Below are 26,037 nucleotides of genomic sequence, written 5' to 3' on the forward strand. Positions count from 1 at the left end.
TCCAGCTTCATGAGGTGATGAAGCGAGAGTATGAATTATCCAATGGGGGGAGTTGAATGGGCAGCTTCGGACCAGATCTCGTAAGGGATATTCACCTGTCTGTAGCTTTGTGTAAGAACCTGTTGGTTTTGAGTGTGATTAGGGCATAGGTATGGCAGCGTCAGACCACCTTTATGTTGTTTTATATATGTTACATTTCCCACAAGTCCTTGGACAACCTTTACTTAGATCCGGTGGTGGCTTTTCTACAAGTTGTGGGACAAATATGTATTTTATGTACAGTATAAGATTGCTATAAAATTAAGGATGAAAAGTAGATTGGCTGGCTCCCCCCTTTTTCATTTTTCACCATCTCTTTGGAGCTCAGCAGCCAGGGTGAGTAAAAGATGAATTGAGCAGATTGTTGGTAAGTTATACTATTGAATTTTGATTTATATAGTCTCATTGTGGTGAGGTTTACCTTCCATGCCCCACATTTTAGTGAGGAGGATAGAGGATAACATCTTAACCTCTGTTGAGTATATCTCCTAGATAAAGGATGAAGGGTTTATATTCATTATTTTTCAATATTTAACTTAGCCGGTGATTGTAATAGCTGCAACTCTGTTGGTCGACAGAAAAACTCTACGGAAAAATTCGCCAGCGATCGCTACACAGGTAGGGGGTGTACTCAACAGCGCCATCTGTCGTTCAGATACCCAGTACTCATTGTAAACAAAGAACTCAATTTTCTCTCTGTCGGGCTACCAGCAAGACCTACTAATTCGCTGTTGCTAACTGGATTTGTTTTCACAACTATTTGGTGAAGTACACTATTCTAGTTTTGAGCTTTCGCTATGCAGGTGTTTTATCTTCATCTTAAAACTTGAACTCGTTTTGGATAGATTTAATTATGGTGACAAAGAGAGTATGGACTTTCTTTCACTTTTAAATGGCCGACCCTTCCCTTAGACGGAAGTGTGTTTAGGCTTTTAGTAATTATCTTATCACGTTATAGATTTTCCCCTATATATTTTATATCTCTCCGCCTTTATTAGGCCTCTTCGATTAACTTTCCATTTTTTATAAACATATAAAAATAAATTTTAATGCTTTGTTTATATAGACCTTTCCTGAGAGTAGGCGGTCCTAACTTGGAAACCGAAGTTAATCAACGTTGAGCCCTTTATATCGTCTTTAGCTTTTAAAGAGCTAAGGATTTAAAACTTTTTAAATGTAATATTTTATGAAAGAATTTCTTTGATAGTCTTCGTACTGTTTTCAAAGATGAACTAACGTTTAGTTTTTTATGCTACGCAGTTGTTGACGTTCAGGACGTTCAACATGCGCTCTATCGTTACGATAGAGAGAGAGTGTATCACGGTTTCACTTTGCAGTAAGAGTAAATCGATTCTGACGTTTTGTTCATTCTTTCTTAGCTTAAATGTTTTAAATTCTAATTTAAAGGAACTTTTTATTTGAAAAACCTTTCAGTTTTTTCCTTTAGTCAAATAACATGTTTTTTTTTTGACGATATATAATTGGGCTCTTCTCTTAGGTGCGAAATCAAGAGAGAAAGAGAGAGAGAGATAGAGACGGAGGGAGATAGAGGAGAGAAAACGTTCCGTTCAAGCGGGTAACGTTGTTCTCGTGTTACTCACGTCCCTAGTCGCTGTACGGGGAGGAAGGATAAAACGTTTTTAGGTTTTTATTCTCGTCCCCAGGCTATGTGCGGTGAGAGATTGAAAACGTAGTTATATGAACTAGTGTTTAGTCTCTTTCCCAGCCACTGATTTTTCTTTTTATCTTAAAATATGTTTTCTGTTTTTTGCTGGTATTATGAGCTTGCATTATACGACTAATTTCGCAATTACTACCTTTTAATGAAGGGTAGAATTGTGTGTTTCAGGTAGAAATAAGTGCAAAACAGAAAATCGAAGTGATAAAGTGATATGCGCAAAGTGTTACAGTGTTGCGTCCGAGGCGCAAAGTGTTACAGTGTTGCGTCCGAGGCGCAAAGTGTTACAGTGTTGCGTCCGAGGGTTCGTCTGTTCGTGCCTGTCGTTCACCTAGTCCGGGACCTCTTACATGCTCCCAAGCCCAGGGGAGAAGTAATGTCAAACGACTTATGGGTTCGAGAGGCCTTGCCCAACGAACAGACGTTTTCCCTCTATGGTATCGGGTGTATCTTACCAAGATCTCCCCTACCATAAGACGAGAGAGACGTTGTTTCTCCTCGCCATCCGTAGGCTTTTCGCATAAGAAACCTGTCACAAGGTTTCGAAGCCCTTAAGCGAAAGTCAGTCCTTTCAGGACAGGTCCAGCGTCCTGGTTACAGCCATTAGGACAGCTCTGACCCTATGCAGTCATCGGATAACTGCTCGCCGCCTAACAAAAGCGTAACACAGACTCCGAGAGTCTTTTTTTGTAGGCAAAGTGTTGCGGTCACAGACGTTACCCTCGTCTATTACCACAACCATTTCCGTTAATCCTTAAGGGGTTGTATGGCAAAACATGCAGTATATGCTTGCCTCCCTTATGGAAGACTATTCTGCCGATTAGTCCGTTGAGTCTAGCCGTTTATCTCATCGATATCCTGGCTTTCAGCCAACCTAACGTTCCTTTGTGCTTACTGTTGACGTTGGCGTAGCTTAGTCACGTCAGTCAGGTTGTTTAGAACCACACTCGATGCGGTCTCGTGTGGTTTTTCAGCCGCATTTGGACGTTAGGCCACTGGCTGATGCTCCTGTTGACGTTCAAGACGTTCACTAACAATCGGAGTTGACTTGTTTTGACGCTGTGCGTCAACCTCCGCATTCTAGAGTTGTTTTGACTGCTCAGTCTAGGCAGTCAAAGCAGTCTCGAGTGGACGCTGTGCGTCCTCACGCACCTGTTGTGGTTGACAGTTCAGTTGTTGACAGTTCACAGACTGTCAAGCAGTTACATGACGTTGCGTTCTGGTCCGCTACTAATGCACCAGTGTGAGACTCAGCTTTTATCGGACAAGGTTCCTGTAGATGAGGAAGTTGCTGTTCTCCCTCCTACTGATATTCCCTTGAGGACTCTTGTCAGATGGAGAGGAGCCTAAAGCTGCTTAGCCTCCTATGGACTTTAATTAAATCATGATGATTTTTTTAAGGATCTTCGTCCGGATCTTTTTGTAACTGCTGCTCCTCGTTCGCCTAAACGTCAGAGCTTACACTAGGCCTACCTACTTCGAAGCCGTTGTTTTTAAGCTAGTGCTCTCTCGCTCTCCTAGAGAGCGTTACTTTGGCTAGGCGACTGGTTTTTCACCAGGAGGAGTTTGGGGGATACAGCCTTTGCTTTCCCTTCTTTTAAACTGGTTTATAGAGCGAGAGTCTGATATGACACGAGAGAAGTTCTCGGCTTGGGAGTTCATGCCTCTGCCCAGATAGACTTCTCAATTCTGGTAGACTCTCCCTGGCGCCTAGCCAGGAGACGCTCCAAGTTGTTTACAGGTCAACTTCACAGCTGTTGTCGAGCCTTTGAAGTTTTGCTGTACTATTATGTCACGCATAACAAGGCTTTCAGGGATGGTAAACGGTTCCGCCTCAGTCGCTAACCCCGTCTGTTGCCACACCTGCTCCCGTAGACCCTAAATGGGCTTTGCTGCAAGACATGCAGTCCAAGCTTGCGTCCTTGATAGAGGACTTAAATGCGGAGAAGAACCTTCTGGCCAACAACCTTCCAACCGGTCGGTTGTGCGCCCTGTTGACGCTGAGGTAACCTACTCGCGTCTGCCAGTTGAGGTGGTTCCTCCACCGATGCGACCCAGTGTGGGTTGCCAGCCGCACGTTGACGTTAAGCGACGCTCGGAGGTGGTTGTTGACGTTCAGGACGTTCAACAACCAGCAGAGGTGACTTGTTTTGACGCAGTGCGTCAACCTCAGCAACCCGGTAGGGTGTTGACTGCACAACCCAGACGGTCTAGACAGTCTCGGGTTGACGCTGTGCTTCCTCGCGCACCCATGGTTGTTGACAGTTCACAGACTGTGCAGCAGTTCCATGATATTGCGTCCGGCTCCGTCACGCATCCACCAGTGCGACCGGATTCAGCGAGCCAGACGTTGCCCACTCCGTTGCCGTTTCCTCATCAGTTTTGGATGAGGAACCCTCTGATGAGGACGTTGCTGAACAACAAGACGATCAGCCCCCAGCCCTGCTATCCATCCAGAAGATGCTGAAGAAGGAACGCTGCTCAGTCAGGCTGTGGATGAGTCTGGTAGGGACGCTGTCATCCGTGGATCAATTTGTGTCACTAGGAAGACTACACCTCCGTCCTCTTCAATACCATCTAGCTTTTCACTGGAAAAAGGACAAGACGCTAGAAGCGGTCTCGATCCCGGTTTCCGAAAAGATAAAGTCTTGTCTGACTTGGGGAAAGGACAATATCAACCTAAGAGAGGGTCTTCCCCTGGCTGTTCAGACTCCCAACCACGTTCTCTTCTCGGACGCATCGGACGTAGGCTGGGGTGCGACATTAGACGGTCGGGAATGCTCGGGAATATGGAACTCGAGTCAAAGGACAATACATTTCAACTGCAAGGAGCTACTGGCAGTACGTCTGGCCTGGAAAAGCTTCAGGTCTCTCCTTCAAGGCAAAGTGGTGGAGGTGAACTCGGACAACACCACGGCTTTGGCGTACATCTCCAAGCAAGGAGGGACCTACTCTCTGACGTTGTACGAGATCGCAAGGGACCTGCTCATCTGGTCAAAAGGTCTAAACATATCACTAGTAACGAGGTTCATCCAAGGCAACTTGAATGTCATGGCAGATTGTCTCAGTCGGAAGGGACAAATAATTCCAACATAATGGACCCTCCACAAGGATGTATGCAAGAGACTTTGGGCCACCTAGGGCCAGCCAACCATAGATCTCTTCACAACCTCGATGACCAAGAGGCTCCCAATATTTTGCTCACCAATCCCGGACCCAGCAGCAGTTCATATAGATGCCTTTCTCCTAGATTGGTCACATCTAGATCTATATGCATTCCCTCCGTTCAAGATTGTCAACAAGGTACTGCAGAAGTTCGCCTCTCACGAAGGGACAAGGTTGACGCTAGTTGCTCCCCTCTGGCCCGCGAGAGAATGGTTCACCGAGGTACTTCGATGGCTAGTAGACGTTCCCAGAACACTTCCCCTAAGGGTGGACCTTCTACGTCAGCCACAAGTAAAGAAGGTACACCAAGGCCTCCACGCTCTTCGTCTGACTGCCTTCAGACTATCGAAAGACTCTCGAGAGCTAGAGGCTTTTCGAAGGAGGCAGCCAGAGCGATTGCTAGAGCAAGGAGAACATCCACCCTTAGAGTCTACCAATCGAAGTGGGAAATCTTCCGAAACTGGTGCAAGTCAGTATCCGTATCCTCGACCAGTACCTCTGTAACTCAAATAGCTGACTTCCTCTTATATCTGAGGGAAGAACGATCTCTTTCAGCTCCCACTATCAAGGGTTACAGAAGCATGTTGGCATCAGTCTTCCGTCACAGAGGCTTAGATCTTTCCAACAATAAAGATCTACAGGACCTCCTTAAGTCTTTTGAGACCACGAAGGAGCGTCGTTTGGTTACACCTGGTTGGAATTTAGACGTGGTACTAAGATTCCTTATGTCAGACAGGTTCGAGCCGCTACAATCAGCCTCCCTGAAAGATCTCACCTTAAAGACTCTTTTCCTGGTATGCTTAGCCACAGCTAAAAGAGTCAGTGAGATTCATGCCTTCAGCAAGAACATCGGATTCTCATCTGAAACGGCTACATGTTCTCTACAACTTGGTTTTCTAGCCAAAAACGAGCTGCCTTCTCGACCTTGGCCAAAATCGTTCGATATTCCAAGCTTATCGTATGGTTGGAAATGAACTAGAAAGAGTCTTAGTGCCCTGTAAGAGCTCTTAAGTTCTATTTAAAACGAACTAAACCTTTACGAGGCCCGTCTGAAGCTTTATGATGTTCAGTTAAGAAACCATCTTTGCCTATGTCAAAGAATGCTTTATCCTATTTTATTAGACTGTTAATACGAGAAGCTCATTCCCATCTGAATGAGGAAGACCAAGCTTTGCTGAAGGTAAGGACACACGAAGTTAGAGCTGTCGCAACTTCCGTGGCCTTTAAACAAAATAGATCTCTGCGAAGTATAATCGACGCAACCTATTGGAAAAGCAAGTCAGTGTTCGCGTCTTTTTATCTTAAGGATGTCCAGTCTCTTTACGAGAACTGCTACACTCTGGGACCATTCGTAGCAGCGAGTGCAGTAGTGGGTGAGGGCTCAACCACTACAATTCCCTAATTCCATAACCTTTTTAATCTTTCTCTTGAAATGTTTTTATTGTTGTTTTTGGGTTGTCCGGAAGGCTAAGAAGCCTTTCGCATCCTAGTTGATTTGGCGGGTGGTCAAAGTCATTTCTTGAGAAGCGCCTAGATTAGAGGTTTTGATGAGGTCCTGTTGTATGGGTTGCAACCCTTGATACTTCAGCTCCTAGGGGTCGCTCAGCATCCTAAGAGGATCGCGAGGCTCCGTAAGGAAGACGTACTTAAAAAGGCAGAGTAATTGTTCAAGTCGACTTCCTTACCAGGTACCTATTTATTTTGTTTAGTTATTTTGATAACTTCTAAAATGAAATAAAAATTCCTAGCTCATATGATGTAAACATATTTTGCTGGTCTCTACCTACCCCCCTGGGTGTGAATCAGCTATTATAATCACCGGCTAAGTTAAATATTGAAAAATGTTATTTTGATGATAAAATAAATTTTTGAATATACTTACCCGGTGATTATAAATTAAAGGACCCTCCCTTCCTCCCCAATAGAGACACAGTGGACCGAGGAGAAAATTGAGTTCTTTGTTTACAATGAGTACTGGGTATCTGAACGACAGATGGCGCTGTTGAGTACACCCCCTACCTGTGTAGCGATCGCTGGCAAATTTTTCCGTAGAGTTTTTCTGTCGAGCAACAGAGTTGCAGCTATTATAATCACCGGGTAAGTATATTCAAAAATTTATTTTATTATCAAAAAGGGATTTTGACGAAGGAAAAATCTATTTCTGGGCGAGAGACCTGTGCCGCCCAGTGAAATACTCCTAGAGCACTATTTCTAAGGAATATAACTGCTATATATTACCAGAGAAAAAAAGCATAGGAATGCCAGGTTGAACCCAGCTCGCTCACCTATATAAGGTGTCGGTATAAAATACTGGGGCGTGATAATTCACAACCAGAGGTCTCGCACTATTTAGATATCTCCTCTTCAAAATCCCCGCCACAGCGAGGTGCCGTTCAACACTACTACCACTAACCCAACCCACGCCAGTGACGTCACTCCTTTATAGCACTTGTTGTTATTAAGTCCAACATGTTTTTTTCTTGTGTTTACCCTTGGATTTATCATTATTTTATAATCGATGGACGATTCCCATGATACCCCATCGAAGTTAAGTACTTTATCCATGAGTTTTAGCGAGATTGGGCAGTGTAACCTCTGTTTTTATTATTGAGAAGTGTTTATATATGAACGGCGTCCCCGTTCTTACCGTTCATGGTTCGGCTCTGCCCTTTTTCTCGTTAGTTCGTCCGTCATTAATATTTGTTCGAACTTTTAGGAGTTTTTTCCTTACATTTATATAGTACACCGTCTTTATGCTTTCATCTAGCATTAATTTTAAGTTATCCTATGATATCAGTGTTAGCGTTTCATCAAGGAGTAGGTTATGTTGGTATGCCTGCATTCGTGCATGTTGGTGGATTGCGTCACCTTTGAGATTGTTTCGCTAGTTCTAGGAAGACGACCAGATATCTAAATAGTGCGAGACCTCTGGTTGTGAATTATCACGCCCCAGTATTTTATACCGACACCTTATATAGGTGAGCGAGCTGGGTTCAACCTGGCATTCCTATGCTTTTTTTCTCTGGTAATATATAGCAGTTATATTCCTTAGAAATAGTGCTCTAGGAGTATTTCACTGCGCGGCACAGGTCGGAGCCCAGAAATAACATATTTATATTACCTTCAGATAATAAATACGATTCTTGTATCCTTATATATGACAATATATTATACCCTACTCATATGGATACAGGATTTAACATATAGTCATTAGATGTCATGGCTTTTGTGCTTTTAGTTTATTTTCCTTCATTCATTAAAATTTTTCACATTTCCACTCATTGAAATTAGTCAATTGGTTTGTTCATCAAAAAGGAGGGTAACTGCTGTAGTCTTTCCAGCTACTGGCTTTCTATTTTGATTTTCAGAATTATTTATTATATTTATATAACCGGAAATTTCCACATTATTATTATCGCTTTATTCATTTCACTACCCTGAAAACTTGATGGTAACCTCTCCTACTATATTCTGTAATACGTTTTGCCATTGCTTCCAGGGTATGATTTATCGTTTAATGCTTCCTATAGAAATTTCCACCAATATTTCCCTTTTGTTATTTTCTAATTTTCCTCATTACTTGCTTTTGGGAAAAGAAAACATTTTATGTCCATCATTTATGCAATTTCATTTTAGGTTGTTATTTATGTAAAGTTATACAGTAACTGGAATTGGTAATGATTGCTGCACATTTTGTAAACTTCTTGCTAGACTTAGAATATGGGAAAGGAATTAGAATTATGTGCTGCAGTTTGCTTGTGTATGGGGAAATTAGATCCTAATTTGAATGCCAAATGAAATTAGGTGACTGAATATTTATAGATTAGGAAATGTTTGGTATGGAATATATGTTTCCGTAGTCTGCGCTATAGAATATTTTTCAAATAGTTGTCAGTTTGGAATTTTGATGAGATTGGAGAGTTTATCTATTAAGGCCTGTAATCTTTGCTTTTAATATTCATCTTAAAGTTATTTTCATTGCCAATTCTGTACAGAAATACCTTGATTGCTGTTAGGATGTTCGTGTCGTTGGCTTTGATTTTGGTGTTGCCTTTGACCATATTAATCATGAGGGTATTGTTTTTAAACATAAACAGTTGGGAGTAGTTTTTTTTCCCTGGCATCATTATGGAATTTTTAAGCAACCAAATGCAAAGACTACCGGTTGATGGATACCATAGTGACTTTAGGATTGTAACGTGGGGTTGTTCAGCGTAGAGTTTGGCCTTGAAAACGAGATTTTTGCATATGCAGATGATGCTACTATTTTTGCATCTGCAGATGTTGCTACTCTTTTTGCATAAATTCTATCTCCTGAATATAAACATGTGGTTGCTGAATCCCTTAATATAGACTTAGCTAAAATTAGTGCTTGTGGCAGTTATGTGGGATGAAATTGATCCATAACAAAACTCAAAGTATGATTGTAACTAGGTTAAGTACAGTGGTTCTTCAACAACTGGATCTTTTAATTGAAAATATCTCTTTAACTTTACAAATATCGTTCAAAATTTTAGGTGTATCAAGATTGCAAATTTACTTTTGAGAAACATACTGTTGGTTTCTCCTTCAACTGTGCAAAAATTGGCTAATTGAGAAAGTCTTTTAAAATAATTTTTCTCCGATCAATCTTTCTTGAGGTAAGGTTTTAATTCTCTCATTCTGCCATGTTTAGAGAATATCGTTTGCTTGTTTGGTTTTCAGCTGCTGTCTATCATCTTTATTTGTTCGACAAAGTCTTGCGATTTAATGAATACATAATTTTTTATCTGGATATCAATTCCTGGCATCGTCAGTCATTAGTTTTTTGTGCATGTTGCTCAAGATTTTTCACAACTCTCACAATCCTTTGCATTCACATTTCAGACTGTACTATCCTGTACATAGTACCCTAAGGTTTTTCACAATTCTGACAATCCTTTGGATTTACATTTCAGACTATACCATCCTGTACTGTATACCTTAAGATTTTTCACAATTCTGACAATCCTTTGCATTCACATTTCAGACTGTACCATCCTGTACATAGTACCTGAAGATTTTTCACAATTCTGACAATCCTTTGCATTCACATTTCAGACTGTACCATCCTGTACATAGTATCGTAAGGTTTTTCATAATTCTAACAATCCTTTGCATTCACATTTCAGACTGTACTATCCTGTACATAGTACCTGAAGATTTTTCACAATTCTGACAATCCTTTGCATTCACATTTCAGACTGTACCATCCTGTACATAGTATCGTAAGGTTTTTAAATATTAAACTTAGCCGGTGAATATATAATAGCTGCTACTCTGCGGCTCGACAGACAACATACTAAAAAAAAACTCGCGAGCGATCGCTATGCAGGTTGCGGGTGTGCCCACCAGCGCCAACTGTCGGCCAGATACCACTCTCGAATGTAAACAAAACCTTCAATTCTTCTCTGTCGACGTTGACGACAAGACGTACTTATACTCGCTATAGAACCTGGAGTTTTCCCATCATCTTTGGTGAAGTACTTTATTTTGGTTTGAGCTTTCGCAGTACAGGTGTTTTTCCTCAACATAAACTCTTGAACTCTTTATTGAATCGGATTATTTGTTGATGACTTGGATTGTTTTTGGAATTTTCTTTGACTAATTCAAAATGGCTGACCCTTCTCAAGTACCTAGGTTTCGAAAGTGTAATGCTAGGGACTGTAATAGGCGTCTTCCAAAGGCTTCTCTCGACCCTCATACTGTTTGTTCCAATTGTCGGGGTAAAACCTGTCAATTGGGAGATCGGTGTGAGGAATGCGTAGGCCTTTCGGAATTCGATTTTATCGAATATGATAAGTACACACGCAGACTAGAGAGAGATAGGGTAAGGAGAAGTTCTTCTAGGTCCGTAGATTTTTCCTCTCCACATGCCCCTGAACCTAATCCTTCCCCTGTAGTGGTTGTTCCTAACCCCCCTTCTAGCACTCAGGAACCGTCGATGCAAGACGTTACGTGCTATCCATGCCTTGGGGGAGAGGGTTGAAGCGTTAGCAAGAGACCGCAATCAACTCATGGCTGACGTGAAGGAACTTAAGTGCCACAGTGCCACGGCGGAAAGTGGGAAAGTGATTAGTGTGCAAAGTGTTGTGAACAGTGTTGCGACCGATGGTTCGTCTGTTCGTGCCTGTCGTTCACCTAGTCCGGGACCTCTTGCAAGCTCCCAAGCCCAGGGGAGAAGCAATGTCGTACGACTTATGGGTTCGAGAGGCCTTGATCAGTGAACAGACGTTCCCTCTATGGTATCAGGCGTATCTCGTTAAGATCGCCCCTACCATAAGACGAGAGAGCCCTTTTTTACCTCGTCGTCCGAAGGCGTTTCACGCAAGAAACCATGGAGCAAGGTTTCTAGGCCTTTGAAACGCAAGTCGGTTCCTTCAGGACAGGTCCAACGTCCCGGATGTAGTCATTGGGACAGTTCGGACCCGTTGCTGTCATCGGATGACTGCTCGCCGCCTAAGCAAGGCAAAGTTGTGCCGTCTCAGACGCTAACCCCGGCTGTTACCGCACCCGTTACCGTAGACCCTAAATGGGTTATACTGCAGGACATGCAGTCTAAGCTTGCGTCCCTTATGGCAGATTACAATGCAGAGAAGGTTTCCGTTGAACCTAGCCGTTTATCTCATGGAGATCCTGGCCGTCAGCCACCCAAGCGTTCTGTTGTGCGTCCTGTTGACGTTGGTGTTGCCAGTTCACGTCAACCAGTTGGGGTTGTACCACGCCCGATGCGGTCTCGTGTGGACTTTCAACCTAATGTGGACATTAAGCAACTCACTGATGCGGCTGGTGACGTTCAGGACGTTCGCCAACCATCAGAGTTGACTTGTTTTGACGCGGTGCGTCAACCTCCGCAACCCAGAGTTGTTTTGACTGCACAACCCAGGCGGTCTAAGCAGTCTCGGGTGGACGCTGTGCGTCCTCACTCACCTGTTGTTGTTGTTGACAGTTCCCAGACTGTTCAGCAGTTTCAGGACGCTGCGTCCTGCTCCGTCACGTATGCACCAGTGCGGGCGGACGCTGCGTGTCAAGCATTGCCTACCCCTGTGCTTGTTTCTCATCAGTTATCAGATGAGGAACTTTCGGATGAGGACGTTGCTGACCCTCAGCCTGAGGATCATCCTTCAGATATTGATGAGCCTAGAGCAGTTCCGCCATCTATGGACTTTAAGAAAGTCATGCTCATCTTTAAAGAGTTGTTCCCTGAACACTTTGTCTCTGTGGCTCCTCGTTCGCCGCCGTCTGAGTTTGTTTTAGGCATTCCTGCTGCCATGCCAGCCTTTACAAAACTCGTTCTCTCTCGCTCATCCAAGAGAGCTTTACGGCTGTTAGGCGATTGGTTAGAAACCAAGAGGAGTTTAGGGAAGACTTCCTTTGCCTTTCCACCAACTAAACTCTCGTCTAGATCGAGCGTCTGGTATGCCACGGGAGAAGTTCTCGGCTTGGGAGTTCCTGCCTCTGCCCAGGGCGACTTCTCAAGTCTTGTAGACTCTCCCCGCCGCCTAGCCATGAGACGCTCGAAGATTAGTTGGTCATCCTCAGACCTGGACCATCTACTTAAGGGCATCTTTAGGGCTTTTGAAGTTTTTAACTTCCTTGACTGGTGTTTGGGAGCCCTGAGTAGGAAAATCTCATCAGCCGATAGAGATGTTTCCTTACTCATCATGTCCTGCATGGATAAGGCCATCCGCGATGGATCCAACGAGCTCTCCGCCTCGTTTATGTCAGGAGTCCTAAAGAAACGAGAGTCTCTGTGCTCTTTTCTGTCAGCAGGAGTGACGCCCTGTCAACGATCTGAGCTACTCTTTGCCCCTTTATCTAAGTTCTTGTTTCCTGAACTTTTGGTTAAAGAAATTTCGTTGTCCCTTGTGCAGAAGGACACCCATGACTTGGTTGCGTCCTCGGCTCGCAAAGGGACCCCTTCGTCTGCCTTGTCTGGTAGACCTAGGATAGACACGCCAGCGTCCAGGTTTATTCCGCCCTTTCGTGGCAGAGCCCCCAGCAGGGGAAGTACTCGTGCCAAAGGAAAGAGAGGAAAGAGGAAAGGAACCAAGTCCTCGCGAGGCAGAGTCTGACTGCCCGCAGCTTCAGACAGCAGTAGGTGCCAGACTCAAGAACTTCTGGCAAGCCTGGGAGAAGAGAGGCGCAGATCAACAGTCTGTGAGGTTGCTCAGAGAGGGGTACAAAATCCCATTTGTACGCAAACCTCCTCTAGCGACGTCCCCCATCGATCTCTCTCCCAGGTACCGAGAGGAAGCAAAGAGACAAGCCCTGAAACTAGAAGTGTCTCTTTTGCTAGAGAAGGGAGCGGTGGTCAAAGTCTCGGACCTTCAATCACCGGGGTTTTACATCCGTCTCTTCCTAGTACCAAAGAAGACAGGAGGTTGGAGACCGGTGCTAGACGTCAGTGCTCTGAATGTCTTTGTCACAAAGACAAAATTCACCATGGAGACCACGAAGTCAGTTTTAGCAGCGGTCAGAAAGGGAGACTGGATGGTCTCTCTAGACCTAAGAGACGCTTACTTCCACATCCCCATTCACTCAGATTCCCAACCTTTTCTGAGATTTGTGTTCGACAATGTGGTGTACCAGTTTCGGGCCCTGTGCTTTGGCCTAAGTCCTGCTCCTCTCGTGTTTACGAGGCTTATGAGGAATGTGGCAAAATTCCTTCATTTATCGGGTATCCGAGCCTCCCTTTATTTGGACGACTGGCTTCTCAGAGCCTCGTCCAGTCATCGCTGTCTGAAGGATCTCAATTGGACTTTAGATCTGACCAAGGAATTGGGACTTCTGGTCAACTTGGAAAAGTCCCAGCTGATCCCATCCCAAACTATTCTGTATTTAGGGATGGAGATTCGCAGTCCAGTTTTTCGGGCTTTTCCGTCGGCCCCCAGAATAGATCAAGCCCTGCTCGTAATCCAAAAAGATGTTGAAGAGAGAACGTTGCTCAGTCAGGAATTGGATGAGTCTGATAGGAACTCTATCATCCCTGGAGCAGTTTGTCTCGCTAGGAAGGCTACACCTCCGACCTCTACAATTCCATCTAGCTTTTCACTGGAAAAAGGACAAGACGCTAGAGGCGGTCTCGATCCCGATTTCCGAAAAAGTAAAGGCTTGCCTGAATTGGTGGAAAGACAATATCAGTCTACGAGAGGGACTTCCCCTAGCAGTTCAGAAACCAAACCACGTCCTCTTCTCAGACGCATCGGATTTGGGTTGGGGTGCGACACTGGACGGTCGGGAATGCTCAGGTCTGTGGACCTCAAGTCAGAGGAGCATGCATATCAACGGCAAGGAGCTTTTGGCAGTTCACCTGGCCTTGATAAGCTTCGAAAGTCTCCTTCTAGACAAAGTGGTGGAGGTCAACTCGGACAACACCACAGCCTTGGCGTACATTTCCAAACAAGGAGGTACCCACTCTCTGACACTGTACGAGATCGCAAGGGACCTGCTCATCTGGTCAAGAGATCGAGGCATATCCCTAGTGACGAGGTTTATCCAGGGCGACTTGAACGTTCTAGCAGACTGTCTCAGTCGGAAAGGTCAGGTAATTCCAACCGAATGGACCCTCCACAAGGATGTGTGCAAGAGGCTTTGGGTGACTTGGGGTCAACCCACCATAGACCTATTTGCAACCTCGATGACCAAGAGGCTTCCAATCTATTGCTCTCCAGTCCCAGACCCAGCAGCAATACATATAGATGCCTTTCTCCTAGACTGGTCTCACCTAGACCTTTACGCATTCCCACCATTCAAGATTGTCAACAAGGTACTGCAGAAGTTCGCCTCTCATGAAGGGACAAGGTTGACGCTAGTTGCTCCCCTCTGGCCCGCGAGAGAATGGTTCACCGAGGTACTTCGATGGCTGGTAGACTTCCCAAGAAGTCTTCCTCTAAGAGTAGACCTATTACGTCAGCCACACGTAAAGAAGGTACACCAAAGCCTCCACGCTCTTCGTCTGACTGCCTTCAGACTATCGAAAGACTCTCGAGAGCTAGAGGCTTTTCGAAGGAGGCAGCCAGTGCGATTGCAAGAGCGAGGAGAGGTTCTACCATTAGAGTTTACCAATCGAAGTGGGAAATCTTCCGAGACTGGTGCAAGTCAGTATCTGTATCCTCGTCCAGTACCTCTGTAGCCCAATTCGCGGACTTTCTCTTATACCTGAGAAGAGTTCGCTCCCTTTCAGCTCCCACGATCAAGGGCTACAGGAGCATGTTGGCTTCGGTCTTCCGGCATAGAGGCTTAGATCTTTCCTACAATAAAGATCTACAAGATCTCCTTAAGTCTTTTGAGACCTCTAAGGAACGTCGTTTGGCTACACCTGGATGGAATTTAGACGTGGTCCTAAGATTCCTCATGTCAGACAGGTTCGAGCCTTTACATTCAGCCTCCCTGAAGGATCTCACTCTTAAGACTCTTTTCCTGGTGTGCTTGGCCTCAGCTAAAAGAGTCAGTGAGCTTCATGCCTTCAGCAAGAACATCGGTTTTTCGACAGAAAAAGCCTCTTGTTCTCTTCAACTTGGTTTCCTAGCCAAGAATGAACTGCCTTCTCGTCCTTGGCCTAAATCTTTTGATATTCCTAGCTTATCAAAGATCGTGGGCAACGAGTTAGAGAGAGCATTATGCCCCGTTAGAGCTCTTAAGTTCTATTTAGCTCGTACTAAGCCTTCAAGAGGTAAATCTGAAGCGTTATGGTGTTCGGTTAAGAAACCATCCTTACCTATGTCAAAGAATGCTTTGTCATATTTTATCAGATTGTTAATACGAGAAGCTCATTCACACTTGAGTAAGGAAGACCGATCTTTGCTTAAGGTTAAGACGCACGAGATTAGAGCTATAGCAACTTCCGTGGCCTTTAAGCAAAATAGATCTCTGCAAAGTATCATGGACGCGACCTTTTGGAGAAGCAAGTCAGTGTTCGCGTCATTTTACTTGAAAGATGTCCAGACTCTTTACGAGGACTGCTACACACTGGGTCCATTCGTACCAGCGAGTGCAGTAGTGGGTGAGGGCTCAACCACTACACTTCCCTAATTCCATATCCTTTTAATCTGTCTCTTGAAATGTTTTTAATATTGTTTTTTGGGTTGTACGGAAGGCTAAGAAGCCTTTCGCATCCTGGTTGATTTGGCGGGTGGTCAAAGTCGTTTCTTGAGAGTGCCCAGATTAGGGGTTTGATGAGGTCCTGCTGTATGGGTTGCAGCCCTTGATACTTCAGCTCCTGGGAGTCTGTCAGCATCCTAAGAGGATCGCTGGGCTCCGTGAGGAAGACAGACTTAAAAGGCAGAGTAATCGTCTAAGTCGACTTCCTTACCAGGTACCTATTTATTTTGGTTTTGTTATATTGATAACTGTCAAAATGAAAAAATTCTTAGCTTATACGCTGTAAACATATTAACTCTGGTCTCTACCCACCTCCTTGGGTGTGAATCAGCTATTATATATTCACCGGCTAAGTTTAATATTTAAAAATGATATTTTAATTATAAAATAAATTTTTGAATATACTTACCCGGTGAATATATAAATCAAATGACCCTCCCTTCCTCCCCAATAGAGACGCAGCGGGACGAGAAGAATTGAAGGTTTTGTTTATATTCGAGAGTGGTATCTGGCCGACAGTTGGCGCTGGTGGGCACACCCGCAACCTGCATAGCGATCGCTCGCGAGTTTTTTTTTAGTATGTTGTCTGTCGAGCCGCAGAGTGGCAGCTATTATATATTCACCGGGTAAGTATATTCAAAAATTTATTTTATAATTAAAATATCATTTTTCACAATTCTAACAAAACTTTGCATTCACATTTCAGACTGTACTATCCTGTACATAGTACCTGAAGATTTTTCACAATTCTGACAATCCTTTGCATTCACATTTCAGACTGTACCATCCTGTACATAGTATCGTAAGGTTTTTCACAATTCTAACAATCCTTTGCATTCACATTTCAGACTGTACTATCCTGTACATAGTACCTGAAGATTTTTCACAATTCTGACAATCCTTTGCATTTACATTTCAGACTGTACCATCCTGTACATACAGTAGTACCTTAAGGTTTTTCACAATTCTGACAATCCTTTGCATTCACATTTCAGACTGTACCATCCTGTACATAGTACCTTAAGGTGAAAAACTTCAAGTTATTTCACAATTCTGACAATCCTCTGCATTCATATCTCAGACTCTACCATCTTGTACATAGTACCTCACGATTTTTCACAATTTTGACAATCGTTTGCATTCGTATCTTAGACTGTACCATCCTGTACATAGTACCTTAACATTATTTCACAATTCAGGCAATCTTTTGCATTCATATTTCATACTGTACCATCCTATAGGGTACATAGTACCTTAAGGTTTTTCACAATTCTGACAATCCTTTGCATTCAGTTCATCCAAGACTGTACCATCCTGTATATAGCACTCCGTAAACTACTAATTCTAAGAGGCTTGCCTTTTTCACCATGAGGCTCAATACTGCAAGGTATTCTGGAAGTTTAATTCCAGATGTGACCAGGCTTTGGGTAAATCTTCCTAACCTGGTAGATGAATCGGTGCTCGCTGCAAATGTTTTTTCGTTTTTGAAGAACAAGTTGTCATAAGTCTTGTATCACAGCTTATATATATATATAAATAAATATATATATATATATATATATATATATATATATATGTATATATATATATATATATATATATATATATATATATATATATATATATATAACTAAATATATTTTATAATTTTTACTATCTCCCACTTCCTTTCTGCACTGGGCTGCTTTCCTTATTGGAGGCCTAAGGCTTGTAGCATTCTGCTATTCAAATTAAGGCTGTGGCTTAGTAGCCTAATGAATTAATATATATTTATACTATATGTATATATATAAATATGAGAGAGAGAGAGAGAGAGAGAGAGAGAGAGAGAGAGAGAGAGAGAGAGAGAGAGAGAGAGAGAGAGAGAGAGAGAGAGAGACACTATATCTCTAAAGATGAAATCGTAATAATCCCACAGGAATGTAACACTACATGTTTTAAGCATAAAAATCTTCTGAAATTCGTTTGGATATGGCCCATTTAACACTAATCCTGGAGGTCTTTAGCAACTAGGAATTAGGCTTGTAGATAATTAGTCCCCGTTAACATTGCCTAACTTGTTTAATTTCCATTTCATTTTCCCTTGTCAAGTCGAAACTTTCCGGTGCTCCGAACTTTCCCCTTGTGTATTCCAGCTCAAGAATACTGAAAGTTTGAAAAGTTTTGGAGTGGAATGAGCGGCCGACAGAAACAAACTATTGTTTTCTGTCTTGGACGAGTTTACATCTCTAATGTTTGATTTTCAAACTATTCTAAAAGTCACATTTTGCAAGAGATTTGTCATACATTTTTTATGTTTGATTTTCAAACTTCTAAAAATCACATTTTGCAAGAGATTTGTCATACATTTTTTATGTTTGATTTTCAAACTATTCTAAAAATCCCATTTTGCAAGAGATTTGTCATATATTTTTGATGTTTGATTTTCAAACTATTCCAAAGATCACATTTTACAAGAGATTTGTCATACATTTTTTCATGTTTGATTTTCAAACTGTTCTTAAAAGTATAGCCTATTTTACAAGAAATTTGTCATGCATTTCTAATGTTTGATTTCAATAATATCTTAAAAAGTACACTTTGCAAGAGATTTTTCATACTTTACTAATGTTTGGCTTTCAAACTATTCTAAAAATCACATTTTAAAAGAGGTTTGTCATGGTAGATAGAAGGAAACGGAAACTATGGTATTTCTCTTTTAAACCTGATTATATTTTATTTTTAAACTGTTCTAAAAAGTACGTTTTGTAAGATCTTATTTGTAATGAGAAAGGATATGGATACTATAGTATTTTCGCTTTTAAACCTGATTATGTTTTATTTCAAACTATTCTAAAAAGTACATTTTGCGAGAGATTTGTCATTGTAGATAAAAAGGCAATGGAAACTTTGGTATTTTCATTTTTAAATCTGATCAAGTTTTAAAAAGTAAAAACTAAAAATATGGACGAAAACATTTTTAATATTTCAAGCAATAAAAATGTCATATTCAAGAGATTAATGAATAAGATTTAATTAAGCTCTCTTAAATTATTAGTGATATCAAATTATATGAAATAATATAAGAAACTTAAAGTAATGAGGTTGGTGAACGAAGGCCTTCGTTTTTCCAAACTTATAATTGACTCTCTCTCTCTCTCTCTCTCTCTCTCTCTCTCTCTCTCTCTCTCTCTCTCTCTCTCTCTCTCTCTCTCTCTCTATATATATATATATATACTCTATATATATATGTATATAAATGCTGTGTAAGTACTGTATATATAAACATATATGCATGTTTCTCTGACATACACATATAAAACTTATGTACATATATATATATATATATATATATATATATATATATATATATATATATATATATATATATATATATATATACATATATATATACATATATATATATATATATATATATATATATATATATATATATATATATATACATACATACATACATACATACATACATACATGCATGCATATACACAAAGATGTAAATACACAGTATATCAGGGATGAATCCCTATAAGGGAAGCTAACAAGGTATATCAAAGTTGATAATATTTTACATAATATAATAACTGTCAATTGCCAATGACATTTTTTTGCAACTGTGTCATATGGAAATATGTCCTTAATAAATTCCCTGACCTTAAAATACCATCGTTTTAAAAGTCGGTCTTTTGCTTTATTATGATTAAAAGTCAATTATCTTGTTGTTGTTGTTTTTGTGCTGGATTATTGCATAATGCTATTTACCTTATGGAAATAATTTCAGACCCTATAGATATATCTAGTAAAGAGAATTGTTTTATGAGAAAATATAAAATTTCACTTCTGTTAGAAGAGACCCTGTAAATATATATAGTAAAGAGAAAATATGTTTTATGGAGAAATTATAAAAAGAACCACTGTTAGCCTAGAATCTTTTTTTTTTTTTTTTTTTGGCAAAATAATATCCACTCTTGGCGCTGTTGGATAAACTACACAATGTCTAATGAAATTTGTATTGAAAATATTTAATAACTATAAAAACTCGTCCTCACAAGCGAAAACTATTATAATTTTCATCCTATTATGAAAATAAAGTCAATATGTGTTGAGATAAAACAGCACAACCCATTGTAAATTTGCCATCCACTCTAATTTGCTGTTGCTATTTACCTAGCAATCTCGCCTTTGGCTTCCGTTACAACACGGCCTTGTAATCTCTATCCTGAGAGGAAATTACGCATTTGTTTAATCTCGTCTCCCCAGTTTCTGTTTTAATTTTGGAATGAGAGAGAGAGAGAGAGAGAGAGAGAGAGAGAGAGAGAGAGAGAGAGAGAGAGAGAGAGAGAGAGAGAGACGCTCTTACCCAGAACTGCTCGCATTTTATCATCCAATGTAATGGAGAGCAAGTTCCTGTCTCTCTCTCTCTCTCTCTCTCTCTCTCTCTCTCTCTCTCTCTCTCTCTCTCTCTCTCTCTCTCTCTCTCTCTCTCTATATATATATATATATATATATATATATATATATATATATATATATATATATATATATATATCATCAGCAGTTACTAGTCCACTGCAGAACAAAGGCCTCAGACATGTCCTTCTACTCGCGTCTCTATGGTCTTTCTATGCCAGCTCATATTTTTCCGCTCACGCTCAGCGGCATTGCCAGACGTACAACTACCCTTTCTCTCCGTCCTTTGGTTTTGGGGTAGAGGGAGCAGTCATACCTTGGTGAAAGGGGGTTACCGTACTTGACGGGTCTCGTACACTAGTTACTGAATAAGAAGAGTGGCATGAATGTTGTTCAATAATCAGAAAATGACTAAGGTTAGTTGAACGATGATCTCAAGTTCATCTAACTACTGTCTCTCCTCGTCCCTCGTGTAGGGGGAGAGGGACTAATCATACTCTGGTGATAGGGGTATACCATATCTATCTAAATATTTACCCGTCCTTTTTGACTGGTCGCGTACACTAGCTCCTGTATGAGAAGAGCAACTGAGCAATGTTTTTCAATAATCAACGTACGAGGAAGGTCAGTTCAAGTCCAAATGCCAAATGGTATCTATCAAATATCATTCTGTATTCATTTCCAATTACCGTAATGGGGCTCGATTATTTTCTGGCTCTGTTGAAACAGCGTTCAGGTCTCATCAAATATCACGAGTCCACTTGGCCAGTGCGAGCACTGCTGGATGAATAGGTTGTATTAACTTAGGGAAAGGGAAATATTGACTGTGTATCGGACGCTTTTTAATTACTATTAATAAGTAGAGTTCAGTGCAGAGATTATCTTATATGTTGTCTTTTGATGATGAGTTTATTTGAAAATATTTCATGCTATTGTAATTTTTTTTTTAAACTTTGATAATTCTGTGGTGTTCTGGTTTATCATTACTATTCATATTTATATTTGTTTCGTATTTTGTGAATTTTAAGTAATTTTACACACAAACACACATATATATTTTATATATATATATATATATATATATATATATATATATATATATATATATTATATATATATATTATATATATATATATATAGAGAGAGAGAGAGAGAGAGAGAGAGAGAGAGAGAGAGAGAGAGGAGAGAGAGAGAGAGAGAGAGAGGAGAGAGAGAGAGAGACACACACTTCATCTGATAGAGTGCAGCTCTAAAGAAAAAATAGCACGTCACTGCCACGTTAATACTTTATCTGTTGAATCATGAAAGGACCCTTTTGGGCAGTGGAAAAAAAAACAATATCATTGCCCTATGCACATACGCTCATCAGCAATCATTGAGCCCCTCTTACACATTATGCTATTTACCCATATTTTGCAAGCACTTTTGAATTTTTGGGATAGCATGGCTTTTTCATATTTGATATTCCTCTCCTCCCACCTCTTGATATTCCTCAATGAGATACTCTTTTTATTGCCCTGTTGTTGTTCATTCGTCCCACGTGATTAGAGAAATGGTAATTTACAAGAAAGCTGTAAGCATAAAGGGCTACTCCCATCAAAGAAGCTCCAAAGGTGGATGGTGAAAAAAATTCAATGTGTAATTCATTTCAGAAAACGTAAATGTAAGGTTGAAAATGTCTAGTAGACTATTTCATTTAACAGATCCTGGTTCACCTTAAAAAGTTAGATATAAAAATAAAATTTTTTATAGGAATCTACGCATCATCATATACGAAATTTCATAACAAGGGCGTTGATACCTCGTTGTGGAATAGAGATTTCATCTTGTGTTATTATAATTGACAGATCTCTTTAATCTTCAAATCTTAACCTGATTATATATTCTGACAGGGACAAGATTTGTTTGAATCTTTTACTCTTCAATTATGGTATTTAAAAAGAAATTCCGAATAATGTTATTGATAACATAACTGGATTACATTGACTTATGATTATTTTTAAGTCGCCTAATAGGATCCTTTCTTTTTTTTCTTTTGCAGTGTTTTTGATTGATGTCCATTTGTTCAAGAAAGACAGAGATGGTTCTCCATGTTGTTGGGTATGTGTACTGATTAATTTTTTTTCTTTCTTTTTTTTTACTTATTAACTGAATATTTTTTCAACGATGCTTTCTTTCCACTCCTGTACTTCACTTTTTTCATTTATATATATATATATATATATATATATATATATATATATATATATATATATATATAAATTTATATATATTACATATATATATATATATATTATATATATATATATATATATATATATATATATACATATATATATATACAGTATATTATACATATACATACATATATATATATATATATATATATATATATATATATATTTATATATATATATATATATATTATACATATATTTATATATATATATATATATATATATATATATATATATATATATATTATATATATTATACACACACATATATATATATATATATATATATATATATTTATATATATATATATATATATATATATATATATATATATTTATATATTTATATATATATATATATATATATATATATATTATACATACATATATATATGTATATGTATATATGTGTATATATATATATATGTATATATATATATATATATATATATATATATATATATATATATATATATATATATATATATATATATGTATGTATATATATATATATATATATATATATATATATATATATATATATATATTCTAGTCTGTAACGAATTGTAAATATATTTAGCAACCAAAATCGGTTCTCACAAGACTGTTAACTATGAACGATGTATATATTTATGGGAAAGTGTATTAAGGATTCATGGGACCTCGTTGGGTGGTTAAAATCATACGCCATATGCTTTCCATCAGCTATCTATGTCATTTATTCTTCTTTTTGTATCCTATAAATCAATGCATATTTTAGTTTACCGTTTCTATATCATTGAGAAAAACTCGTTATTTTGCTCTCCACATTCATCTTAATGTTTACATAAATAAATACCTATTTCAATTCTAAGACTCAACGTTGCTAATATTAGCCACACATTTTTCTTTTAGTACCTTAAGAAGTAGATATCTGTTTGAGGCTCGAGGTGAGGATGGCAGGTTCATCCTTGCCAAGATTCTTGGACGTTATGTGTCGTATCATGCTTGCGGTATTTTTAGATTCATTTAAGAAGCCAGTCTTCTGAAAGCTATTTAACTTTTATAAGGACATCTTTACTTTTATTGTTTTAAATTGAATTTCCTTTTTATTCTTTAATTATAACAAATGATAACGGCGTCAATGACCTTAGATGTCAGGATGCCAGAAAACTCGAAATCAATCAATCAATCTGAACTTAATGATAAATGAAAATCTCTTATATTATTACTGTCAATTTTCGAGGTTTTTTGGTCAGTGGTCACTCAGACTTTGATAAATTCCTCGTAATCACTGGAAACATTATTACAGTAAATACGCATTTAACCTTGAATATTGTCATACATACGCATCCATATCAATTGTTGAAATAAATACGCATTCTTTCTGAAATGTATAAGTAGATACGTAATTTACCTCAAATACTGAATTCTATACAAAGTCTATCTTAAGTATGGAGACAATTACGCATTCTACATTAAATGTTGAAGTGATTACGCATTTCACCTTAAATATTGATTCGCAAATCAGCAGCAGGAGTGAAGAGAGAGAGAGAGAGAGAGAGAGAGAGAGAGAGAGAGAGAGAGAGAGAGAGAGAGAGAGAGAGAGAGAGAGAGAGAGAGAGAGAGAGAGAGAGAGAGAGAGGTAATTTTTCTTTTCGGGTTATTTCCCTCAGGGAGGCAATCTCATAAACTGTCTGATGACGTTTACGACCCCGCTGACCTTTGCAGGTGCGAATAATACCTGCTTTCAGGGGCTACTTATCTCGGGGGAGGCCGTCGGAAGGGGAAAGGGTAGGGAAATGTAAAATGTTGGTGCGGAGTTCTTTTTTTAGGGGGGGAGTTGTAAAATGGTGGTGCGATTTTTTTTTTTTTTTCATTTTCTTTTTTTATTGGTTCCACATCGCCATAAAGATTTGAAAGGAAATGTGACGAGAAGAGGAGGACTATTTGTTCGAGGGATAGTAAGAATCGACTATTGCCAGAATTATTATGCTTAGAATTTAAGGTGTTTAAAAGTTTTAAAAGCCGCTCATGAATAACAGAGACAGGGAACAGCAACCATTTCATAGCTAGTAGGACAGTGCCTTAGAGACTGACCGTATACTCATATGATCAGCTCCCAAGCCCCGTCTCCAGGGACCAGGGAGGTTGCTCTATGGGCTCCCCTAAACCCCGTTTCCTTAGCTCATAAGGATAGTGATGTTGCAGACATTACAAGAAACTATTCAGTTTGAGCGGGACTCGAACTCCAGTCGGGCAAGCAGGGACGTTTCCAATAGGTCACCACAACACTAATAATTATATACGCGACGTTCTTGATAGAAAAGAGAAAAGTGAAGGAAGTATTAGACAGAGAAATGGTCGATATAATGTTGTCTTTGTGTTGAGGAGTACAGTAAGAAAGACTATTCCCAGAAGTATTATTTATAGAATTTTAAGGTGGTTTTGATTGAAAGGAGAAAAGAGAAGTGTAAGGAGGAATGATCGATATTATTATTATTATTATTATTATTATTATTATTATTATTATTATTATTATTACTTGCTAAGCTACAACCCTAGTTGGAGAGGCAGGATGCTATAAGCCCAGGGCCCCAGAAGGGTAAATAGCCCAGTGAGGAAAGGAAACAAGGAAAAATAGAATATTTTAAGAACAGTAACCGAATTAATCGTGAAAATAAACATAAATATAAGAAATGTTGATATCAAAATCCGTAGTCTATAATTTTAGCTGAATCTTACGTAGATTTGTATTTTAATTGCACGTATCAGGAGAAATTAAATTATATTTGAAAGACAGAAAAATAATAGGCAACCTTTTCACTTCATTTTATGTTGAAGAGGCAGTTATTGCATTTTATGGTAATTATGTTTGGACGCTCAAGAATTCATATTAGTTGTTTTCCTTGATAAATAAAGAAATATATGACTAAAATGATGGGGAGGGGAGTACCAAAATTAACGATAGAAGGTCTTATATTCTATATTCTTAAAAGGGAATAAAGTGGATTTACAAAACTTTTTATCTCACGTCTCGAATTTACTCTTGGAATAAGCAGATAAAAAGTTGCGTGGAATGTAAATCATGGCTGTAAAAATACTAGTGGTGCACCATCAAAAAATCTCGAAAGGAAGAACCAGAGTTCCATGTTCATTATTATTATTACCTCCGCCAAGGAAGTTATGTTTTCGAAGCTGTCTATTTATTTGTTTCATTTATATATTTACCTGTATATCTATGGACAAGGTTATGCCAAAATTACTCAGTGGATTTTGACGGAATTTCCACCACAGATAGATCTTAGGTCATTGACGACCATATTGAATTTTGAAGATAATCCGGATTCGGATCCGGATTTGTATTTTTCACAATTTTAATGATTACATTAAAGAAAAATGATATAT

General features: G+C 39.5%; 1 long non-coding RNA gene across 1 annotated transcript in view; it reads left to right on the forward strand.

The window, feature by feature from the left end:
- The window catches only part of LOC137629145 (uncharacterized), a 688,047-nt gene that overhangs the window by 63,205 nt on the left and 598,805 nt on the right, over positions 1-26,037 (forward strand). The window contains exon 3 of the long non-coding RNA XR_011041455.1: positions 22,455-22,513. This is a non-coding gene — a long non-coding RNA (uncharacterized lncRNA). The remainder of the gene's footprint in view (positions 1-22,454; positions 22,514-26,037) is intronic.

The sequence above is a fragment of the Palaemon carinicauda genome, chromosome 37, assembly GCF_036898095.1.
Source record: "Palaemon carinicauda isolate YSFRI2023 chromosome 37, ASM3689809v2, whole genome shotgun sequence".
In the NCBI taxonomy this organism is placed as follows: Eukaryota; Metazoa; Arthropoda; class Malacostraca; order Decapoda; family Palaemonidae; genus Palaemon; species Palaemon carinicauda.